The 19,408-nt window shown below is 45.8% G+C and overlaps 1 long non-coding RNA gene across 1 annotated transcript; it reads left to right on the top strand.

The window, feature by feature from the left end:
- The first annotated feature begins 17,431 nt into the window (after window positions 1-17,431).
- LOC138566015 (uncharacterized) lies at window positions 17,432-18,728 on the top strand. The gene is made up of 3 exons (XR_011301783.1): window positions 17,432-17,540; window positions 18,191-18,276; window positions 18,396-18,728. It is a non-coding gene; the product is annotated as an uncharacterized lncRNA (long non-coding RNA).
- Window positions 18,729-19,408: the final 680 nt, after the last annotated feature.

Here is a 19,408-nt window from a genome sequence, read left to right as displayed (position 1 = left end):
GCTGGAAGGCAGCAGAGTGTGATCGGCTGCAATGTGGAGAGCCCGGTAGGACAAGGGCGGAGGCTGGAAGGCAGCAGAGCGTGATCGGCTGCAATGTGGAGAGCCCGGTAGGACAAGGGCGGAGGCTGGAAGGCAGCAGAGCGTGATCGGCTGCAATGTGGAGAGCCCGGTAGGACAAGGGCGGAGGCTGGAAGGCAGCAGAGCGTGATCGGCTGCAATGTGGAGAGCCCGGTAGGACAAGGGCGGAGGCTGGAAGGCAGCAGAGCGTGATCGGCTGCAATGTGGAGAGCCCGGCAGGGCAAGGGCGGAGGCTGGAAGGCAGCAGAGCGTGATCCGCTGCAATGTGGAGAGCCCGGCAGGGCAAGGGCGGAGGCTGGAAGGCAGCAGAGCGTGATCCGCTGTAATGTGAAGAGCCCGCAGGGCAAGGCCAGAGGCTGGAAGGCAGCAGAGCGTGATCCGCTGTAATGTGAAGAGCCCGCAGGGCAAGGGCAGAGGCTGGAAGGCAGCAGAGCGTGATCCGCTGTAATGTGCAGAGCCCGCAGGGCAAGGGCAGAGGCTGGAAGGCAGCAGAGCGTGATCCGCTGTAATGTGGAGAGCCCGCAGGGCAAGGGCAGAGGCTGGAAGGCAGCAGAGCGAGATCCGCTGCAAGGTGGAGAGCCCGGCAGGGCAAGGGCGGAGACTGGAAGGCAGCAGAGCGAGATCCGCTGCAAGGTGGAGAGCCCTGTGAGGAAGGGCGCCTGGAAGGCTATGGCTGGAGGCAGCAGGGTGGAGCAAGCAAACAAGGCAGGGAGCCCAAAAGGCTAGGGCTGTAGGCAGCAGGGTGTAGCAAGCTACAAGGAAGGGTCCAAGCAGGAGTGATGATTAACAGCAAACAAGGATCCGTAGTCAGAAGCGAAAGGTGGAGGAAGGACTCTAAGATGCAAGAGACCGAGCCACTGCAGGCAGCCACCTTTATACTGCCTAGCCCAGCACAGAGGCAGGCTAATTGGTTTCACCTGGCGAATCACACCTGCAGGCAATCGGCCACCTCCCTTTCTGTTCCTGGGCTGGTGGAAGCAGGACCAGACTCTAAGGCTTCTGGGGGGTGTAGTTCCATAGAAAACCAATAGGAACGGCCAGGAAACAATGCTTGTGGCCAGGTGCATTATGGTATGCGTAGTTAGGCGACAATAATCATTAAGCAGCAAAGTCCAAACGGAGCATAAATGGATGTGCCCATGGCGCAGGCATGACAGTACCTGAGGTTCGCAGTTGGCGGTTCTCATTATCAGTTTCGGGTTCTGCCATTTGGGCTGACCTCCGCCCCGAGGGTTTTCACCAAGCTGATGGCGCTAGTGGCAGTGAGTATCAGGAGAAGGGGGATTCTAGTCTACCCTTACCTGGACGATTGGCTAATCAGGGCAAGTTCGTCCAAACGAGCCCAGGAACATCTGACCATGACCTGCCACTTCTTACACAGACTGGGCTTCTCCCTCAATTACAAGAAGTCACAAATGATTCCAAGCCAAAGACCCCAATTCATTGGTGCAGTCCTGGATACATCCTCAGGGAAAGCCTCGCCTCCCGAGGAGAAAGCTCACCACATTCTGCAGATGGTAACAAAGTTTCAAAATACCCAACATCTGCCGGCATTCGATTTTCTAAGGTTGTTAGTCCTCATGGCATTCTGCATTTTTCTGGTGCCAGAGGCCAGATTGAGGATGAGATCCTTTCAGAGGGCGCTTAGGACTCAATGGTCCCAATTTTCAGGGGAGATAACAGATCTTCTGAGAGTCCCGGCCAAAGTGGCTCAAGATCTTTTATGGTGGGCTTGCAAGGAAAGTATCCTCAAGGGAGAACCATTTTGGCAACCATGGCCGGAGATAACAGTAGAGACAGATGCCTCACTCACGGGGTGGCGAGCCCACACCAACGATCTGACAATCAGCGGTCGTTGGTCTCCATCGAAGTCCAAACTACACATCAACCTTTTGGGCCTGAGTGGAATCAGACTAGCGCTGAAGGCCTTTCTGCGCTCTGTACAGGGAAGGAATGTCCTGATAATGACGGACAACACCGTGGCCATGTACTACCTCAACAAGAGAGGAGGTGTAGGGTCACTACCACTGTGCAGAGAGCCAATACAGCTCTGGTTCTGGGAAATACAAGAAGGAATCTCTCTGTCGGCAGTTCACCTAGCCGGAGAGCAGAACACGGTGACTGACGCTCTGAGCAGGCAGAGAACAGTATCTCACGAGTGGGAACTAGCTCAGGAAGTCCTTCAAGAAATCTTCGCCCTTTGGGGAACCCCTTAAGTGGATCTGTTCACGACCAGTGTCAACAAGAAATGCAAACTGTACTGCTCAAGGGAATTTCCCCCAAGAGGAGCTCTAGGGGACTCGTTCATGGTAGATTGGTTATTTCTGCTCCTATACGCATTTCCTCCAGTCCCCATGATTCCCCATGTAATCAGGAGGTTGAGAAAGTTCAGGAAAACCATGATCCTAATTGCCGTGGATTGGGCCAGGAGGACGTGTTACCCAGACCTTCTGGACATGTCCATCTGCCCTCCAATACGTCTTCCACAAAGAGAGGATCTTCTCCCGCAAGAGGAAGGTCGGGTTCTCCATCCAAAGGTCATGACACTCAGCCTTCACGCATGGTTTCTGAGAGGCTGAGTTATAAGGATTGGGACCTCCCAGATGACGTAATGGATAATTTTGCTTTCGGCCAGGCGGCCAGCAACAAAATCCTTGTATCAGTGTCGTTGGAACAAATTCAGTAACTGGTGCAGGGATAAGAATGTGGATCCATTTTTATGTAATACTCCTACAGTACTTTCTTTCCTCTTACACTTGGCCAATTTGGGGCTCCAAGTTGCTACTATAAAAGGATATTTGGCAGCGCTATCTATCTTTAAGCGCTCCTCGGAAGAGGTGTCCTATTTTAAAATGCCCTTTGTCAGTCAATTCTTGAAAGGGCTGATAAATGTGTACCCTCCGACACCTTTTCAGGTGCCAATCTGGGATTTGAATTTAGTCTTAACATTTCTTTTGTGCCCCTTTCGAACCCTTACATTCTTGCCCATTAAGACTTCTCACTCTAAAAACAATTTTATTAGTGGCTATAACATCATCCCGCAGGGTGAGTGCGTTGCAGGCGCTATTATGTCAGCCTCCTCACACCATTTTCCATAGGGACAAAGTTATTCTAAAAGTCAAACCATCCTTCTTGCCTAAGAGTCTCTGATTTCCATCTGTCACAGAAAATCACCTTAATTTCTTTTTACCCTCCTCCACATTCTAGTAAGGAAGAGGAAAGATTGCACAGACTGGACCCAGAAAGGGCTCTGAGTTTCTACATTTGCAGACTGGCCAGTTTTTGACAATGTGACCAACTATTTGTTGGGTATACTGGACAATAATTGGGCCTTGGAGTGTGTAAACAAACTCTATCCAGATGGATAATTCTAGCAATCTTGGAATGCTATAAATTGGCTGGGAAAGAGCTTCCAGATGGGTTAAGGGCTCATTCAACCAGGGGCATTGCAACTTCCACGGCTCTTCAGAGGGGTGTCCCGGTGCATATTTATGCTGCGGCCACCTGGTCGTCAATGCACACTTTTGTGAAGCATTACTGCTTCGACTCTACATCATATCAAGGAGGACTCTTTGCAAAAGCTGTCCTTCAATCAGTCCATGATTGAAATTTCTGGTACTCCCTAATCCAAATTCTTACTGCTTTGGGAGGCATTCTAAGATGAGGAATATGTGGGAGGACACAATCCATTTGAAGAACAAGTTACTTACCAACTGTAATGTTCTTCCGATTGGATGTTCCTCCCACGTATTCCTCATCAACCCTCCCAACCTACCCCTACGTACAGTTTATGCCAGTTGCACTCAAACTTCCTTAAGAGCCTGAGGACTTAAAAGCCTGATCAACTGATGTGACCGTGAACACCGTTAAAACAGAACTGAGGTAACGGGCGTAGCTCGAGCCCATTATACAGCGGATGACGTCGACGCTCGACGGCAGCCCTGGAAGGACTACGACTCTGCGCCCTCGAACACAGTGCCCTCTGGTGAATTTTGTTTTCCAAAGCAGCAAAGCTGGGAGACGAGATATCTAAGAGGAGGAATAGGTGGGAGGAACATCCAATCGAAAGAATGTTACAGTTGGTAAGTAACTTGTTCTTCTCTACCAGTGCTCCTTATGAAATCCTTCAATCACTGGCCCAACAAGGAATTAAGCGAGCAATGTTTTGATGACAATGATGCTTAACATGGTGAGGAACCTGGATCCCGGGTCCAACTTTGTTGGTGAACCACTGGCGGAGGAGAGAGATCCCTTCTCAGCAGGTTTGGAGGGTAGTTGTGTGAGAGGGGGGCTGTCAGAAACTCACCTGTGGTGATATGGCCCCATGGAGTCACTGAAATACTTGCCATTCCCCATGCTCTTTCACTCGGGCAAGTCTCTGTGCACCACATGGCCTCCACCAAGATGGCACCCACGACACAAGATGTTGCATTCGCCACACAATCCCCACAAAGATGGCTGACACAGCACATACAGGACATAACTTCTACAATGATGACACACCTGCCCTATGTATCTGAATTGCAGCAGTTATATTCAAAGATCAGACATTCCAGAGTGCATTGCAATGCTCGCGTGTCGTTCTGTGCTGACATTTGTTCCTCTGTTCCTTTATGCATGCATTTCCCTTGCCTAGTCTCCTGTACCCACCTCCCTGTTCTTCGACTATCCTGGCTGGCCTCATTCCTGCTCCTCCTTTCTCTAGTCCAGCTCCAACTTCCTCCAGCTTTACTTCTTCTCAATACACATCTTCTGTCTTAACTCCTGGCAAAATAAGGGTTTTCTTCCCTCGGAGGGTTTCCCTTCAGGCGGTCGCCTTGGGGGTCACTTGCATTCTCGGTACCTAACTAGACAGCTTGTGACTTTCCTGGACTTCCCATCCTCTTCAATTCACGGTACCATCACAGTAGATATGCGACACATCGACCTGTGTAACTGACAGTTTGTAATGGCATAAGAAATATTATGGATCAAATACAACAGCTTGTTGCAGCCCTACAGGCCTCAACCACGGGGGTCCAATCCTTAAAGGACTACAAAGTTACTCTGAGGCAAATGATAGCTCCTGGGAACTCCAGGGTATTGGAACTCTCTCTCCTCCCCCCACCCTCAAGAACTCTGCCTGGCAGGAAGTTTGAAAGGGACCCCAGACACCAAAGGAGTTCATCAATGCATGCACTATGCAATTCACTTTCAAGGCAACTGTTTTTCCTCTGAACATTCAAAGGACGGCTATAGATCTCTGAACTACCTGGCAACGGGCTAACCTGGGCAGCACCATTAGTCACTACCAGCAATATAATTCTGTATAACTATCAAGGGTTTGTCACTAGTTTAAAGGCTATTTTCTGACACCTTAAACTGACTCATTCCACCCAAGAAACCATACTAGATTTATGCCAATGCAATTTAGATATTCTACTTATATAACAGGATTCAAACAACTGTCATTCGATGTAGTTTGGCCAGAAGCCCTAATACCCTATTTCGAAGGGGTTGGAACAAAGATTTGAAAGATGAATTAGTATGGGTGCAGTATTCTAAAACCCTTACAGAATTTGTCACACATTTACTGCAACTAGACTTCCACATGTAGGAGCACCAATCAGAAATGTAGAGCCCCAGTCCCACATTTGACAAGGACCTCTGCATACATCGCTAGGTTCAAGATATTCTGGGCAAGTGGGCACTGGTCATTGCCCCCTCTCTGAAGTGCAAGAAGATACAAACAGGGAATGTGCATGCATTTTGTCTCGAGACCATTTGGTAGGAAATGCTCGCTGACCCTCTCGAGACGTTCAGGCAATGCCACATTCCAGTTGTAAAAGTGGCGACAGCCTGGATTCAGAAAGTCATTTATCCTGTATGCTCTTCCCTCTTGAACACCAAACAATGAAATCTTTAACTACTTGTTCTTCATGTTTCCATCTTTTTTGGAGATCCCTCTGTGGCCAATGTATCTACCTGTCATGGCCACAGAACTAAGGGCCAGTCCTCCCTCATCCCCAGGGTCCAAATGGACCCAGTCCTGGCGCCTCCAGCGCGAGGCTCATGTAAAAGTGTGCTTAGCACACTCTGTGCCTAAGGCACGTGCAGCAGGGCTAGGTGTGGCCATAGAACAACACTGGAAGGCACGTGCAGGAGTCCCTGGGTGGGGCAAGGTGGAGCCACTAGGTGGGGCTAAAGGGAGGGGCCAGGGTCAGCCTATATAAGGCCAACCCATCCACATGCCTCTGCTTTGCGTTGCCCTGCTTTTGCAGTGTAACGCTTACCGCTGTTCTTACCTGCGCATCCACTTGATTCCAGCTGCTTCATCTCTGAAGACATCTACCAGATTCCAGCATCTCCAGCGCTGAGGGCGCTTCGTACCTGCTTCCAGCCGCTCCATCGCTGTACGAGCCTCTTACCTGATTCCAGCTACTCCATTGCTGTGCGCGCCCCTTACCGGATTCCAGCTACTCCATCGCTGTGTGCGCCTCTTACCTGAATCCAGCTGCTCCATCCCTGTGAGTGCCTCTTACCTGAATCCAGCTACTCCATCGCCGAAGGTTCTCCTACCTGCTCTCAACCGCGCCATCACTGGGCGCGCCTCTTACCTGCATCCCATCACTCCAGGAGTCGGAGCCTTCTTCTCACCTAATCTGGGCGTCCAGCTACCCGGAGCTCCACTTCGTTCCTTTTCTTTGCGACATCTTCAACCTGCAACCGCGGAGCTGCATCGAGCATCCAGACTTTGTTCTTCACCGTCGGCCTTCTCATGCAAGAGAAAAGAGAGAACGACAGGTTAAAATTCATAACAATAACGAGAGTTTGGCCGCCATACCAGGGCCTAGAGTTCCATTATAAAGGCCAACTTACCAGTTCCATCAGGCTCAAGGAACTCCCCGGATTCGCTCCACGACTTCGATCTGCTTCTTCATACCTATTGGGATGAGATTAGATATTGCAAGAATTATTATTGAACAAGAAAAAGACATCATAATAAACAAATTATAATCACAACCAAAAGACTTAGCTTCTAAGTGGGTTGGTCGCAGCTGGTCTGGATCAACACTTCCATGGACCAGTGAAGCAACTCGGTCCGCTCTACGCGCCCCTGCTATGATAAGCAGTATGGATAGCTCAACATTACAACACAACAGGTGAGCTTGCCTGGGAAAACGCTTGCACACTTCATTTTGGCACGAGAGGGTCGAGGGAAGTCACGACACCCGCACGCTATTCTCATTAGCTCTCATCTTCTCTCAAGGGCAATACCAGCATCCAGAACAGCAGGTTCTGCAGCAACCGGGAGAGGGAGGCGATCCAGTGGAGCCAAGTCGAGGGAGGGCTCCAACCGTGCCACAACGCCCCCACAGAGACCAGGTGAGCATAACAGAACGCAAAGCCTCTCTGAATCTCTGCCTGGGCATTATGGAAACCTCTGAAACCGACCAGTTAGCCCAATTACTGGGGGAGCTACGGGCTGAAGTGCATGCCTCAAGACAAGAGACTAATTCCTTGAGGAGAGACCTTATTGTAGCCCGAGAACGAATGAAAGATCTGGCAAAGCAAATGCTCCAGGCACGCGCAGGACAAGTTCCGTTACCCGGAATTACACCAACTCCTTTGCCAGAGCTATCACCACCAGTGCAGGTGGTACTTCCAGGGGCAGTCCCACTGGCCCCACCAGAACGCTTCTTTGGCGACCAGGAGACTTCCCTAACGACAGCGCAAGGGTGGCCTTTGTACTTTCCTATTTGGGAGGCTGTGCTGCTGATTGGTCCATACCATTAGTGACCCAGGACGATCCGATACTTTGCGAAATTCCAACAGGAATTGGAAAAATTGTTTGCCAGACACACCAAAGGACAAGCGTTAGACAACGAATTACTATCTCTTAGACAAGAAAACCATGACTTTTTCACTTATATTGCCACCTTCAACTGCTTCATAGCACAGACTAATTGGCCAGAAGAGAAATAGACCACACTTTTTCACCGGGGGCTACATGGTGAGTTAAAAGACATACTAGCTCAAGTTGTGAATCCACCCGAATGTTGTGCGGATTATATCAACCTAACTGTGCAATTAGATCACTGATTACAAGACCGAAAAATGAACCGCACGAGGGCGGAAGGGAGATCAGTTTACATAAGGCCTCGGGATAATCAAACCAGGGCTCATGAAACCACTGAACCTATGCAAATAGGGGGATTATGAGCTCCCATTTCTAAGGCTGAGAGGGAAAAAAGGAGGCAACAAAACTTTGTTTATATTGCAGAAAGGCTGGACATTTCTTGCGAGATTGCCCTATCAAACCCCCCAAGAGGATGGTAGGTGCCACGGACAATGGCAACGAAGAAAAAGAACAGAAGTTGGAAAACTCGGACATCCGGCAAGTGTAGGGGTCCACTTGTCGGAATCAAGAAAGTTGTACCGAACTCACACCTGGTATTTCCGGTGTTAATAACCCATCACCAACAACCATCAAGGGTACATGCTCTAGAAGCCTACATTGATGGTACGGTGGGAAACTACATCGATCAGGATTTGGCCACACGGATAGGCCTCCCACTTCAGCAAAAACCACACTTGAAAAACATTACTGCCGTGGATGGCTCTCAGCTGTCTTCAGGGCCAGTAACTCAACACACCGATAAGGTAATGTTGACATGTCAGGATGGTCATCAGGAAAGCATTTCGTTTGATCTTATTGGTGCCCCCCAGTTCCAAATGATCCTAGGAATGCCGTGGCTTGAAACCCATAACCCAAGGATTGACTGGCGCGTGAGAAAACTGACCTTCGCCCAGGAATGTGCAAAGAGCTGCTATCATAGGTACGTGAGAAAACTACAACTCAAGGGGAAACCCATCCTAGGAATTTCGGGTTCATTACCTTCTGAATATCAAGATTTTTTGGACGTGTTCCAAAAGGAACAAGCTAATACCCTGCCTCCATACAGAACTTACGATTGCCAAATCGATCTGGTCCCTGGAGCACAAATTCCCTGCAGCAGAATCTACGCCCTGACTGAGCAAGAAAATCAGCATCTAATAACATATCTAGACCAGTACCTAGCTAATGGGTTCATCCACCCGTCTAAGTCCCCAGCCTCTTCAGCTCTCTTTTTCGTGCCAAAGAAGGAAGGGGACCTCAGAACGTGTATAGATTATAGGGTGTTAAACCAAATTACCGTGAAGAATAGGTATCCTCTGCCACTCATTCCCAAACTACTTGACCAAGTTAAGAATATTCTCAAATCTATACACAGTTAGACCTCTGGGGAGCTTACCATCTGGTTAGAGTGAAGAAGGGCGACGAATGGAAGACAGCATTCTGATCCAAATACGGGCTTTTCGAGTACCGGGTCATCCGCATTTTAGTTCTTTATGAACGATGTACTCCACAAACTGCTGGACATCTGTGTCCTTGTTTACATCGACGATATCCTCATCTGTTCAGCATCCAAGGAAGAGCATGTGGGCCATGTAAAGGCCGTTCTGTAGAAACTCCGTAAGAATCGGCTATTCGCCAAACTGGAAAAGTGTTTTTTCCATGTCATGGAAGTCAAGTTCTTGGGCTTTATGCTTACCCCCGAGGGGTAACCATGGACACTCGTAAACTGGAAGCTATTTTTCAATGGCCATCCCCAACATCGACCAAGGGAGTGCAGAGCGTGCTCGGGTTTGCCCATTTCTACCGGTGATTCATCCCAGGATTTTCTCAAATCGTTCATTCCATCACTTCTTTACAAAGAAAGAATAAAAAGTTTTCTTGGACTCCCGATGCTGAAAAAGCCTTCCAGGAATTGAAATCGGCTTTCACATCAGCACCTGTTCTCTGGCACCCTCGATCCAATCTACCCTACGTCGTGGAGACTGATGCCTCCAGTGGGGCCATGGGGGCTGTGTTATCACAAAGGGATCCCGACACTGGGCAGTTACATCCCATAGCATTTTGGTCCCGTAAGTTTACAGCACCTGAAAACAACAAGGCCATAACCGACAAAGAATTATTGGCGAATAAAGGAGCCCTTAAAAACTGGAGATACTATCTCTTGGGGGCTAGACATACTGTCACCGTTACCACGGATCACCGTAATTTGCAATATCTGAAAACAGCCAAGGCCCAGTATTCTCGTCAGCTTCGCTGGGCTCTCTTCTTCGCGGAGTATGATTTTGTAATCACATACCGACCAGGAGTGCGTAACGGAAAAGCAGACGCTCTGTCACGAATGGGAGAAGACAAAGATGCATTCATACCATCAGAACCAGTACACATCATTCCGGAGGTACGAATTCAGAATCAGATCACAGTCACCACCTGCTCGGAAGATTTAAAGGTCGACCTCCAGTCTCAAATGGATCAAACCACCCAACAAGAATGGTTTCACAAAGGAGACCAGTACTCCATCATGGACAATTTACCCTATTTCCAAGGGAGACTATACATTCCAGATAAAGAAACTCAAAACAAGATTACAGCCAATTACCACGAATCATTAGTGGAGGGACACCCCGCGATTACTAAAGCACGAGCCAAAATCAGGAAGAATTACTCGTGGCCAACCTGGAGAAAGGACGTGGCCCACCTTATTGCAACCTGTGGAGTTTGCGTGCAGCAGAAATCCCAAAAGTCTGGTCCCACAGGATTATTGCGTCCACTTAGTATACTACCCGTCCCTTGGCATACGTTATCCATGGATTTCATTACAGATTTACCTCCTTGCGACGGCTTCAACACAATTTTAGTGGTGGTGGATTTGTTCTCCAAGATGGCACTCTTTATTCCACTAAAAGGACTTCCTACTGCTGGAACTCTGGCCACCGTGTTCCTAGAACAAGTGATCAGATTACATGGTTTCCCTTCAGTATTAATTTCTGATCGAGGAACACAATTCGTCTCAGCCTTCTGGAGGAGTTCTTGCAAGATTGCACAGATTGACCTTCGCCAATCCACCAGTCACCACCCCCAGACCGATGGTCAAACTGAGAGGACTAATCAGACGTTAGAGCAATACCTGAGATGTATGTTGCAGCAGACAGAAGGATCCTGGAAGGACTTTCTTTGGTTAACTGAGTTTGCTTACAATAACTCAATCCACACAAGTACAGGACAGACCCCATTCTATATCATGAATGGTCGGCATCCTCGGACGTCCTCCTTTGACCCACTTGATGAGCTACAAATGCCGGCAATCACCTCACTACATAAGACTATTACTCAAACCCTCAAGGAAGCAACAAAGAATTTAACTAAAGCCAAGGAACAGCAAAAGAAGTTCGCGGACAGGCATAGAAGGGAAGCTCCACATTACGAAATTGGGGATAAAGTATGGTTCGCTGCCCGAAATAAACCGCTCAAAGGACTTCGAGTCTTCCGTACCAAATATCTAGGACCTTATCCCATCAAGGCCATCATCAACTGGCCGCAGTAAAACTAGATCTATCCGACAATATGCAAATTCATCCAGTATTTCACGTTTCTCTCTTGAAGCCGGTGCAGCCTGAGACTAGGATCAAAAAACCACTGGAGCCTGAAATGATCAGAGGAGAACCTGAGTATGAGGTTAAGGACATTCTAGATTCTAAAATGGTACGATCAAAATTGTACCACTTAATCGATTGGAAGGGTTATGGACCTCAAGATCGCACTTGGGAACCAGTGGAATTTATCCATGCACCTCGATTAATCAGGCGGTTTCATCGTAACAACCCCACCAAACCTGGACCGGAGAGAGGAACGCCCGTGAGAGGGGCCTTGAGGGGGAGTGCTGTCATGGCCACAGAACTAAGGGCCAGTCCTCCCCCATCCCCAGGGTCCAAATGGACCCAGTCCTGGCACCTCTGGTGCCAGGCTCATGTAAAAGTATGCTTAGCACACTCTGTGCCTAAGGCACGTGCAGCAGGGCCGGGCATGGCCATAGAACAACATTGGACGGCACGTGCAGGAGTCCCTGGGTGGGGCAAGGTGGAGCCACTAGGCAGGGCTAAAGGGAGGGTCCAGGGCCAGCCTATATAAGGCCAAACAATCCACATGTCTCTGCTTCACGTTGCTCTGCTTTTGCAGTGTACCGCTTACCGCTGTTCGTACCTGCGCATCCACTTGATTCCAGCTGCTTCATCTCTGAAGACCTCTACCAGATTCCAGCATCTCCACCGCTGAGGGCGCATCTTACCTGCTTCCAGCCGCTCCATCGCTGTGTGCGCCTCTTACCGGATTCCAGATACTCCATCGCTGTGTGCGCCTCTTACCTGAATCCAGCTACTCCATCGCCGTGAGTGCCTCTTACCTGAATCCAGCTACTCCATCGCCGAAGGCGCTCCTACCTGCTCTCAGCCGCTCCATCGCTGGGCGCGCCTCTTAACTGCATCCCAGCACTACCGTACCCGGAGCTCCACTTTGTTCCTTTTCTTCGTGACGTCTTCACCCTGCAACCGCAGAGCTGCATTGAGCATCCAGACTTTGTTCTTCACCGTCGGCCTTCTCCTGCAAGAGAAAAGAGAGAACAACAGGTTAGAATTCATAACAATAACAAACACTTGGCCGCCATACCAGTGTCTAGAGTTCCATCATAAATGCCAATTTAGCAGTTCTATCAGGCTCAAGGAACTCCCCAGATTCGCTCCATGACTCTGATCTGCTTCTTCATACCTATTAGGATGAGATTAGACATTGCAAGAATTATTATTGAACAAGACAAAGACATCATAATAAACAAACTATAATCACAACCAAAAGACTTACCTTCTAAGTGGGTTGGTCATAGCCGGTCTGGATCAACACTTCCACGGACCAGTGAAGCAACTCGGTCCGCTCTACGTGCCCCTGCTACGATAAGCAGGACGGATAGCACAACATTACAACACAACAGGTGAGCTTGCATGGGAAAATGCTCGCACACTTCATTTTGGCACGAGAGGGTCGAGAGAAGTCACGACACCCCCACGCCATTCTCATTACCTCTCATCTTCTGTCAGGGGCAATACCAGCATCCAGAACAGCAGGCTCTGCAGCAACCGGGAGAGGGAGGCAATCCAGAGGAGCCAAGTCGAGGGAGGGCTCCAACCGTGCCCCAACGCCCCGCAGAGACCAGGTGAGCGTAACACTATCTTAGTGGACTGTGGGCTGCAGGTAACTTTATTGAGGATTCATGGGCCCTACCAAATGGTATTGCCCATTTAACAGAGACCATGATTTTACCTGTGGAAGTTCGGCAGGCAATCATTAGTTTCAGGTCCCATAACTTAACAGGCATCAACCTTAAAATGAACCCTTGCTGCCCGTGAAGAATCACATCATTTTGATGTAATGAAGGAAGCCGACTTCCCAGTTATCCTTTGTCTACCATGGCCCATGTTCGACAACCCTTATATTAACTTGCCTTCGGGAACACTGATCCTAGGATCGGAAAGAACTTTGTGTGAGCCACTGCCTTCTTAGGAGTCCTGCTGTACTCCATACAGCACCTATAGATGTCCTAGAGGAAAATACACAACCACTGTGGTCGGTCTTGTGCAGAGGATACCGCAAACAGGATCACTCATTTCATGAGTTTTTTTTCTGATCTATTGGAGAACACGACACATGGAGAAGGTCCGGACAGAAGATCTCATCTCCCATATATAATATTGGGGAAACCATTGAGTGAAAAGGTTTACCATTATGGTGTAACAGCCAGTGTCCAATGAACGGCTGCAAAATTACACATTAATAAAAAAATGTGCATAATGGAAAAGTCCATTGGACAATTACTGGTGCAGCAATAATTTATACTAAATGTAGACATCCAGTAATGAACGGTTGAAGTATTCAAATTGTTTTGTTTCAACACTTAATAATGCAATGTAGAAGAGCCCTGACGAAGAGCTTTGCTTGAAATATTTACATTCAGACGGCTTATTTACAGCCAAACATATTTTATTGGCACACAACATTAGGTCTGCAAATAAAAGGATTCTACTGACAACTAGAAATATGAGTCCTTTTGAATCATTCCACCTTGAACAGTGCCCAAATGAGATATTAGTAACAAAGACAAACTAACTCTTAAGTAATATCATATATATCAGTGGGAGTGAGGCACAAATACCATCCGAGAAATGTCTTGTTCTGTTCTTTCAGAGGTTTTGCTACAGCGTCGTGCTGAGGACTGTGCCATCAAGCTGATTCTGGGGGCGCAAGTGCTGTCAATCAAATGTACATATTATCCAGTCCTGAAAAGAAGGCCTTGTATGAATACCTTCAGACACATTTCTAAAAGGTAGTGATCATGGAGTCAAGGTCTCCAGCAGGCACCTGATTTTTCACCCCTATGAAGGATACCTCAGAATGGAGACCTTCTTTGGACTATCAGGGTTTAAACGAGGTCACAATTGAAGCCAAGTATCCATCACAGCCTTTAGAACACTCTTTGGCAACTATGAATACCATGCCATGTTTTTTAACGATTTATGGACTGCCAATTTTCTGATCTACTTCATTCAGTAATTTTATATTTGGATGATATGCTTCTATTCTCAAAAGGCCCTCTAGAACATGAAATGCATGTTAAAGAAGTACTCCAACTTCGCTACCATCATCTGCTGACCAAACCAGAGAAGTCAGTGCTCGTCAAAATGGATATCCATGGATCCCAAAAAGGTCTCTGGTATCTTCGAGTAGCTGGACCCTCGAATGTTTGAGATGTCTAATTGTTCCCTGGGTTTGCCAACTTTCATTATTCTAATTCTTTGCACTTGTAAAGCACTTGAGGCCCAATAGGTATTCTAGCACTAATAATCAGAGGCCATGGACCTGTTAAGGGGGCACTAATTGTACTAATAGGATTAGAGTTTGCATCTACACTCTGGAAGTTTTTTGATAATTTTGAGATCAAATGGAATGGAATTCTAGAGTTTGCTAGCCTGTACCTGAAAAGAGCGCCCCATAGCTCTAGATTGCTTAATCCTTATGTTTACTAGGAATGATGAATTAGCCGATCTAAGAGTACAGGGGAGCAGATACAAATGTAATTTCCATTACAGGTATTTTGGACATGTCTGATGGATGGCTTTAATTGTACCGAAGAGATGGGTGTCCCCTTCATTGTGGACATTGGGGAAGCAAATAAACCAAAACACAAGGGGGATTATGTCACACGGAACAACAAAGTAATAATGTATAAGTAACAGACTTCTAATGGTGGATTAGGTAATGTTGGACTACGTAAAGGAAGCATAGAAACCAATATATACTCACATTTTATTCACATATCAAAAAATATCATTATGAACATAGTTGTTAAAAAATACTCGAATGTTCAATCCATAATTCAACCGAACATAAGGTATTACGTAAAAACTTTGCAATTTTGCATTAAACTTGCTAATTTTGAATTACAGTTTCTAATTTTGTGTTGACAAAAACATCATTATAGACAGCAAAACACATATACACTCTCTGAATTTTTAATGCACTGGCAAGCTAGTCAATATATAACATTGTGTTGTATTGGAGGAAAAAGAACTATCACCAATGTGATCAAAAGGTTCACATAGGGATAAGGTATTATCCTCCAGGGTATCTAATATAGTACAACACTAATGCAAGATATTGTTTTGATGACAGTCTAAAGCACTGTGTGTCTAGTAAAGTGCAAAACTAATGCAAAACGTTGTTTTGATGACAATGAAAAGTGCTATGTGTGAACTACAGATTCCCGGATAAACAATACTGTTTGATGTGTCACCCGAATATCCTACTGTAGGTAGTTTTGACAATTAATTTAATCTACAAAAGACGGATAATCGTCTTTCTCAGGTCAAAGTACTGCTGATGATTTAACTCATTCAATCTGATATTGGATGCCACTGGGAGGTCCCGACTGGTTCTTGAACGGCAGTATTCCTCTCATAGTATTCAATAAAGTAGAGAAAGACATTCAAAAATAAAAAGAACATTTAAAAAAAAATGAATGGTCTAAGAATACTTGGCCGGGCCAACTGCCCGAATCCACCAATCTGAATTTCAATTATATCTACTGAGAAGAACAATAAATACCATTGTTTCAACCAATTTAGGAGCTTGGCCGAAGACTGTGCGACTCAAGCTAACATCATGCAAGACAGACTCTCACAAAGAGGGTATCTTTTCCATCTCCTTAGACAGTCCCGGAAATGGGTGAAGAGCCAACATAGGGAAATACTGCTAGCTAAAAATATTAATTCAAACATCATCAATGCACGACGTATCTGTGCTATGATGTACAACACACATCATAATGCCATTAAAAAAGCCATCTCTAAACATTGGCACTTGTTACAGCTCAACAATCCTGTCCTGGAATGCCAGATTTACACCTTTAGAAAAGGAAAGAATTTAAAGGACTGGCTCTCCCAAACAGACAGAGTTAAAGCAACAAGTAGCCAGAAGACCATTACAGCCCTTTGGAGGTTGAAATCCATCGATGGACATTTCCCTTGTGGTTATTGTTGCCAATGTAAATCGACCACAGCACGCACTTCTGTTACTATAAATCAGAAAACACTGTATCTTAGAGATCATACCACGTGCAATACTAAGAATGTTATTTACGTCATTACGTGTCCCTGTCACAAATCATACATTGGGAAAACTTCAAGACCGGTTAAGCTCAGCATTACGGAAAATAAATCTAAGATCTGTACCATCTCCGCTAGTAGCCCATTACGTTGAATATAATCATGGTTGTAATGACATCAAATAGCTGGCACTGGAACGTATAAGAGGAACTTACTCCAATGCCATAGCCAATAGACTGGCCCAAAGAGAACAATGGTGGATGTACCATACCCAGTCTTACCACGTAGGGCTCAATCAGCAGGAAGAGTGGCTTCAATGTGGCCAATTAGGGTTTCCATATTAGGGACGCATTTGACGTTTCTATTGCAGTTTATGTGACTTTTTTGATTTGGCATTGCGCGAATACACTTATATCAAAGCTCCATTATATATACTGAGAGCCACTGTGTCGACTCTTCTTCACTCCCCCTTTATGATACCTTTCTGAACAGTTTGTCATACATCTCAGGCCATTTGCCTCTGCATCTGTAGAGAATAATGCATTTTTTAATAATGCATTATTCCTAACAAAACAGGTTGGGACTTACAATCAACATCCCCGAGATGCTCAATTTTATATCTACTATTTTTACCATCTTCATGGTTACCTTAGCTTATGAAAGGTAGCCGCATTGTGCCCTTTTTTTTCAACCTTTGTATTTGAAAAGAAAGTTGTATTTATTGAATTGTTCCCATAAGCAGGCTGGGACCTGTAGTTAATATCGATGCATAGTGAGATGCCTAACTTCGGGTACAGTCCTCTTTCTTCTTCCATGGTCCAGCCGAGCGCAAGAAAGGAAGTCATATCTCCTTCCCTTCGTTTCGGCTGTTCAGCACGAGCAATATGGAGGCAGGGAACGCTAACTCGGTTGTTTTCACACACCATTGAATGCCACGTGTGAGTAATTATGCCATCTCTCATTAAGTTCGCGTAGTTAGCAGTTCGTAGTGTTGCAAGTCTGCAGCTACGCATCTTTTCCATTTTTCATTCAACTTAGCTCCAGCAGTCCTTAGAAGCACCATGTCTAAGGGTCATTAGGACACATGTGGTTTGCTGATTAGGGAAAGCGATAGGAGCCAGTATTTAACAGTGCTGCGATCCACTCTCCCGTGCTCCATAAATCTTTTGGCGTTTTTTCAAATCTGCCCATTATCATTTGTATTGTGGACCATGCGGACTCACTATTGACAACATGCTATTGAAACAAGAAAGATGTTGTCATTTTTCACGGCATTTAAAGTAGATGTTACTGAAGAAGTGATTACCAGCACTAATGCCGCTGTTGGTCTCCTTCCTTCCTAAATCACATGCCACACTCCTTACTGAGACTGCATTCCAATCAAGAATGGATGAATGTTGCATATAGCTTACGGGACCACAATCATGGTTTCTCAGAATCTAGGAGCTTCTCTACATCATGTTTTTGGGCAGGGAAGTGAGCGAGTATTTGCCTCTTTGCTTGATATTTGAAGGTTTGTTAGCTGGGATTTTCACCACTTTTGAATTAAGGATTGGTTTCATTCCATTTCTTTTTTTTGTCTTCTCAGATAAGCAATAGTTGCATCTGATTTCGGATCGAGTTTGAGCTATGGAAATTAGTGTCAAACAAACTCCTAAACTAGTTGAAACAATGGTATTTATTGTTCTTCTAAATAGATATGATCGAACTTCAGATTGGTGGATTCGAGCAGTTGGCCCGGCCAAGTGTTCTTAGACCAATTATTTGTTTTTAAATTTTCTTTTTCTTTTCAGAATGTTTTTCTGTACTTTATGGAATACTGTGAGAGGAATACCGCCATACAAGAACCAGTCGGGACCTCCCAGTGGCATCCAATATCAGATTGAATGTGTTATACAACACAATGGTATACATTGACTAGCCATGCATTAAAAATTGAGAGAGTATATGTGTTTTCCTGTATTTAATGTTTTTTGTCAACACAAAATTAGAACGTGTAATTCAAAATTGGAAAGTATTTACGTAATACCTTATGTTCGGATTAATTATGGATTGAACATTCAAGTATTGTTTAACAACTATGTTCATAATTATGTTTTTTGATTTGTGAATAAAATTTGAATATATATTGGTTTCTATGCTGCCTTCACCTAGTCCAACATTACCTAATCCACCATTAGAAGTCTGTTACTTATACATTATTACTTTGTTGGTCTGTGTGACATAACCCCCCTTGTGTTTTGATGGATCGTTTTAAACACCAGTGTGAGTATTTTAAATGTGATCCTTGCTAGGAACGGCAACCAGTGTATCTTTCTGAGACTAGGTGTGGTGTGTGTTCCAAAAGCGACTCCTGTAACTGCACTGGCAGTCTTGTTTTGTAATACTTGTACCCGATTCAATAAGTACTGAGGTCCTCCTAATAGTAAGGCATTTCCATAATCAATACTTGAGCCAATTGCTCGAGCTATGTCTTCAGCGTGCCGCTCCAATGTAAATGGTTGAATTAGAATCATCAGACGAAAGGGATAAGAGCAGATTATTCTGTTGGCATGTAGATTCATACTCAGGTGGTTATTGAAGTAGACCTCTCCCCCAGATGCCCCCCAATTCTTTACTGACAATTGTATGGTAAGATTAACATGGTCTAACTTAATTTCTTTTAAAGTATTTTTCAATACAGGGCATTAAGAATTAAATAAACATTCTAATTTTGAACATTGTGACTGAGCAAGTAAGTATCCATCCAAAGTTCAATGTTTTGACAAATATATTCAATGTGCTACAGATTTTGTTGGATGCCATC

Source organism: Ambystoma mexicanum, chromosome 2p, assembly GCF_040938575.1.
Source record: "Ambystoma mexicanum isolate Mex_15411 chromosome 2p, UKY_AmexF1_1, whole genome shotgun sequence".
Classification (NCBI taxonomy): Eukaryota; Metazoa; Chordata; class Amphibia; order Caudata; family Ambystomatidae; genus Ambystoma; species Ambystoma mexicanum.
Note: the sequence above shows the minus strand (reverse complement) of the source record. Positions and strands in the feature narration are given on the sequence as shown.